The 5,977-nt window shown below is 38.1% G+C and overlaps 1 long non-coding RNA gene across 1 annotated transcript; it reads right to left on the reverse strand.

Moving 5' to 3' along the window:
- Window positions 1–338: 338 nt before the first annotated feature.
- Window positions 339–5,971, reverse strand: LOC111744140. The gene is made up of 2 exons (XR_002782020.1): window positions 5,684–5,971; window positions 339–3,892 (listed from the first exon to the last, which is right to left on the reverse strand). It is a non-coding gene; the product is annotated as an uncharacterized LOC111744140 (long non-coding RNA).
- Between the last annotated feature and the right edge of the window lie 6 nt (window positions 5,972–5,977).

The following is a 5,977-nucleotide window of genomic DNA, read 5'->3' on the forward strand; positions in this document are numbered from 1 at the left end:
GGTGATGGATATATAATAATGTGAATGTATTAACGCCATTACTAAACTGTACACTTAAAAATGATTAAAACTGCAAATTTTATGTTACCTATACTTTACCAGAATAAAAAAATGTGAAAATATACAAGGAAATTAAATAAATTTTTTAAAAAAATTTTACCCCTAAGTTAACCTTTGAATCAAGATTTTTAACTCACAAAAACCTAAGAATATAAACTTCATTAACACATAAATTTGCTAATTTTCATCTTATAACAATTTCCACTATATATATGCTGTCAGAAAGTGAGGATAAATTTGACAGAATAAACTATACTTTAACCACAAACTTTTTTTAAAAATTAAATTTATTGAGGGTAACAGTTAATAACATATAAATTTCAGGTGTAAAAGATTATAATTCAACATCAGTGTACTCTATTCTGGTTTTTCCTTTTTCTTTAAAAAAAGTTTTTTTTGTTTTTTTTCCTTTTTTGATTTGTGCGTATGCTACTCTGTGCTCATCACCCCAAATCTAGTTTCGTTTTGTTACCACATATTTGACCCCCTTTACCACTTCACCCTCTTCCTACCTTCCTATCCCCTCTGGTAACTACCATTCTGTCGTCTGTATCTATGAGTTTATTTTTAAGTGCATACTTCCATATGCTTGCGAGAGGGATTACAAATTTGTATAACATCCCTAACGGGCAGTGTGGCATTATCTATATCAAAATTAAAACTGTGTAGGCCTTTTGGCCCAATAACTGCACCTGCAGTTATGTCCTACAGGCAGCTATATTTAAACAAGTGCACAAAGGTGAATGTACAAGAACATTCATTACTGCCTTGTTTCCAGTTTGTTCCTGGTACAGGCATTTCAATATTCGTTAACGGGACTGGCTAAATGAATTGGTGAATATCCCAAATCAGAACAGAATGTAGTCATTTAAAAGAATGAGGCAGATCTACGTGCACATAACTCTGAAATTATGTGGAAAAAGGGAACACAGAACAGTATCATAAATTCACACACAAAGTGAACTGCTGATAGTGATGATGGCAGCCTTTTTATTTTTTGCTTAAAAAAATTGACTTGTTGCTTTAATGAACAAACATTACAGGCAATTTTCTCTCCATAAAAGGTTCTTTTAATTTAAAACTAATTCATAGGGTATTATTACAAATAGCTAGAAACCAGATAAAAAGGCTTTCGAAACATGTTTTACAAAATAAAACATACAAACAATGTTTTCTATAATGATCAAGAAATATGAAAGTATTTTTTTCAAACCCTTCTAAGATTGAAAAGCAGCATGCTCATAGTAAACAAGCAAAATAAGATACCAGTCATGCAATTTTCTCATCTAAGTGCATAGGAGAAAAATGTATAATCTTAAATGGTATTTGTAAAAAGAAGGTGGAAATTCTTCTGTTTTGCCTTTACTATATGTTTAAATTTCATAGAATTAAGAAACTGTTAATGGTGGTATCCCTGAGAGGGAGAGAGTTAAAAAATTAAGTTTTAAAACTACTTTTTCAATAAAACGAACTTTTAAAATTAAAAGAAATTACATATAAAAGCTATTGGCCCTTTAGCAAAAACCAAAATCATATGGAATTTGTTTCTGTTTTCAATTCACTCTTTGATTGTGTAAATAAACTCATTCTGAAGAAGGCAATTCTCCAAATGAATCATGGTAAAATTTATTTCAATACAAATAAAAACATTCTGTCAATTTGTTTAAAGTGTTTTGTTTACATACATCACATTTTGGGATATTTGCATGAAGCAAAATGGCAAGTATATAAAATTAGTGATATACAAAGTAGAAAGTTTTAAGATTTATTCATGAGACTTTGTAGCCTTCCAGAAATGCATACACAAGGATATGTACATATATCGATATTTAATTTCTATGGCATTTAAAACTTTATAAAATAAGAGAACATAATAAACAATTATTGGCAGACTAAATCTGGAGGGGAAAAAAATTCCAAAGTAAATTTTCTCCTCCTCTTTAGAACTTAAGGGGATTACAAGTTAATAAGTACATACTTCCTGTTAGGCACCAGACTAGGTAGTTTGTCTATGTTATCTCATTTAGTCCTCAGAACAATCTAGCAATGTAGGTATTATCGAATTTTAAAGACTGACCTAAGATAAGAAGTAGCAAAATAAAAATATGAGCTTAGACCTATGAAATACAAAATATTTTTACTAATTAAGGAATGCCCCCTCCCCAAATACAAATCTTAACTGAGCATTCGTTCCAGATTTTAATACCAAAGGGATATACTTTAGAAAGGGTAAATGAGGTCAGGGACATGGAAATGTTTTGTAAACTAAAGATAAGCCTAAGAAACAGTCAATATCACAGGACACATACAAGAACCTGAGTGGTATTTGCTTGTAAACTTAGGCAGCAACTGTCTTGACAAATTAAAGACAGTCTGGCCAGCTAACTCCAACTGACTGTCAAACTCTGAAATTTTTAGAGTGTCAGGTAACCAAAGCTGAATCATGGAAGCAGGTAGAAGGAGCAATGCCATCAGCTGTCAGGGTATAAGATCCAGGCTGGGCTGGAGTTCTTTAATGACAGTGACAAACATAGTTGACTGTGTTTCTAAGATCATATATATATGTTGTGTGACACTTTACAGAGTGTGGGGTGGGGAACAGCACATTCTACAAAGCACTAGACTTAAAATAGAACACGCATTATGTGCCAGGATCTCTGGATATAAAGATGAACCAGATGCCTAGCCTGTTCGGTCTCATGGGAAAAACCTATTAGTAAACAGCCAAAGTGATCACGGGTACTGTGGACTTACACACACATACAAACATACACACACACACACACACACGTAGTGGGAGCTCAAGGGAATGAACCATTAGCTTGGCCTGCAAGGAGTGAGAGGGACTCCAGCGGAGACATTCTGGATCTGTCTTAAGAGGACAAGAAAGGTAAACAAGGCGGGCAATAACTCCAGTCAAAGGAAACAACATGTCCATGAAAGTGTATGATATATTTTTGGAACAGCTGAGTTCAGTAAGGCAGAATAGGGTATGGGAGGACGGTGAGAAAGGTAAAGAGGAGGGCAAGATAGTCAAGCTTTTGTGTACCATGCCTATCAAGTGGACTTTACCTTGTAAATGGTGAAATGCTAGCAAGTTTTCAAAAAAAATTCTAGGTGTAAAGAGCAGCCTGGTAGTGATATGGAGGATGGACTTACAGCAATAAGGCAGGGAACATGATGCCAAGAGTTGAGCTAGGGAAGTGGCAACAGAGAAAGCAGAGGGAAGAGAGTTAAGCTAGGGGAGTGGTGACACAGAAGGCAGAGTGAAGAAGTGCTGGAAGTAGATGGGAAGTAGCAAGAGGAGATGGGCTTGGGAAAGACCTTTGGTTTCTGGCCTGAGCCACTAAGTGAGAGAGAACCCAGGAGGAGCAAGCAGGCTTTGTAGGAGGAAGATGCATTAAATTCTGAGTACATAAGCATCTCAAGCACCTGTGGGACACTAGCACAATGTCCACTAAGTAGCTGGAACTCCAGGTGTGGCACCGACAGAGCTAAGTAAGAAGTGCTGGCAAATAAGTCTCCAAGGAAGACTTCCTCCTTGCCCTCTAAAATCACTCTTGCAAGGTCATCCACAAGGGGTATGTATGTTGGCAAATCTAGTTTTCTTTTGTTATCTTAACCTTTTAGCAGCATCTGGCACAGTGGACCACTCCTCCTTGAAATACTTCTCCCTGGGCACTCATATAACAACGACCTCATTGGCTGCTCTTTCCATCGCCCTTGCTGGCTTCTTTTCCTATATCCAGCCTATAAATGTTGACATATGCCAGGGTCTGTTTCTCAGCCCCTTCTCTATCCACACTCTCTCCTCAAGCAATCTCATTCATTCCTACGGTTTTAAAAAATATTTTATGAAAAATTTCAATCAAATACAAAACAGTATACTGAAACCCACGTATCCATCAACATTTTCAATGTTTTGCATTTCTACATGCTGACAACACCCAAACGTTACCTGCAGCACAGACATCTTTGAGGAGTCACAAAGGTTAAGGTCAACCGCCTACGTGGCCTTTCCATTTGAATAGCTCACAGCCATCTCAAACTTTACCTGGTTCAAAACTGTTCCCTCCACCCCACATCTGTTTCTCCTCTGAATTACTAGCAAGCTCCCAAAAGAGAGGACCTTATGTGCCTTATTCACTGTTTCCAACAGCACCTGGCATATGGTGGGCACTCCTATATCTATGGAACAATAGACTCAAGAGTATCTATCTGTCCAGTTGGCCATTATCCTTAATTCTGTCTCCTTTCCAAAGTCAGACTGAACTTTTAAAAACGTATGTCAGATGATGCCACATTAGAATTTATATCTTTAAATGTTTTCCATGGCTCCCAGAACAAAATCCAAGCTAAGATGGCTTACGAGGCTTGGAATTATGTAGCTCCTGCTTCTTGCCACCTATCCTCTAGCCAGTCTTCTGTTCACCCCTGTGCTCCAGCCTCCTACACTTTTCTGGAGTTTCCCAGCGTGCCTGATTCCTTCCCATTCAGGGCTGTCACGCACACCGTCTGTCCCTTCACGTCTCAGCTTAACATCACCTTCCTGGAGAGGCATTCCACAATGCCATTTAGTAGGTTCCCTGATTTTCTCTTGCAGCACCTACTTCAATCTATAAATCTATATGGGTTTTTAACTCTGCCATGGCTTTCTGGAGATAGTGACCATGGCTATTATGCTCAGTTCCAAAGACATCATATATATTCAATATTTGATAGAATCAGATAATTAACTGGGTCTAGACTGAGTTCTAAAGAACACCTACTGTTAAGGCAGACTAGAGCCCAGGAAAGAGTAGTCAAAAGGTACAGGGGACCTGAGAGAGTAATCAAAGAGCCAACAAGACAGAGATAAGGACTCCAGGGTCAAGAACATCTAACCACAGCAGGAGGTCAGGGTACTGGTCCAATTCTCCAGTTTCCTAGCTTTGTGACCTTGGACACTTTAGGTAAACATGGGAGGTGAATACCTTCAGTCTCAGCTGAAAGAAAATATGAATTTCATGGGCTCATATCACTTACGTGAAAAAAATAAGGTGCACGGTAGATGCTCAATAATAATAAAAATAAAAGGAGGTTGATTGATCAACTTGGAAACAATAAACATCAAATTTGGAAATACTAGTTGAGCACTGGGCCTGAAGCCTGACAAACCTGGGTTCAAATGCCTTTTCTAGCTATGTGTCTCACATTCTTTGAAGTTCCATCTTATCTTTGAAATGTAGATCCCATTGCTTACTTCTTAAGATTGATACTAGGATTTAATGAAATAAGTCGTATTATATAAAGCTCCTTGGCCCATAGTAAGAGTTTAACAGGTAGTCTCTTCACTTTTTCATTTTTAAGTGCCAACTATATTTTCTAGAGGCTCATTATTAATTTAAAACAAACAAAAAAATAACATTTAAACCCGGTGTAAAGAAAACGAGAAAGCAAATATCCGCGTTAGTATGGGCTTCGTTTTTTTTTTTTTTTTTGAACGTGGAAAGGACATATGTCAAAGTGATGAATTCAGAAAACTGAACATTTAACTCAATGAAGTTAGAAAAAAAAAGTTAAACATGAACCCAACGCCTACTTAGTGCAGGTAATTTTAAATACTTTTTCATTCACTACCTACTTTTAAAGTCAAACGCTATTCCTAGTACTGAGACCTCCTCGCTACCCTCCGACCCTCTTCAGTGAGAGCTCATCCCGGATGATGCGTTTTCTTCCTCACAACGACCTAAGAGGATATTATGAAGTGCCTCTGCTGCCGTTTGCTGATGCAGACACCGGCGTTTTGCGCGTGCAAGCAGCTTTCTCAGGAAGCCCGGCAGGGCCTGCAGTCTCGGCCGCGCGGCTGCCGCTTGGCCACGGCTCGGGTCGTGCCGGGGCAAGGACCCGCAGGCCGGAGCGGCACGGCCGGCGGACG

This window comes from Pteropus vampyrus, unplaced genomic scaffold, assembly GCF_000151845.1.
Source record: "Pteropus vampyrus isolate Shadow unplaced genomic scaffold, Pvam_2.0 Scaffold128, whole genome shotgun sequence".
NCBI classification, from domain to species: domain Eukaryota; kingdom Metazoa; phylum Chordata; class Mammalia; order Chiroptera; family Pteropodidae; genus Pteropus; species Pteropus vampyrus.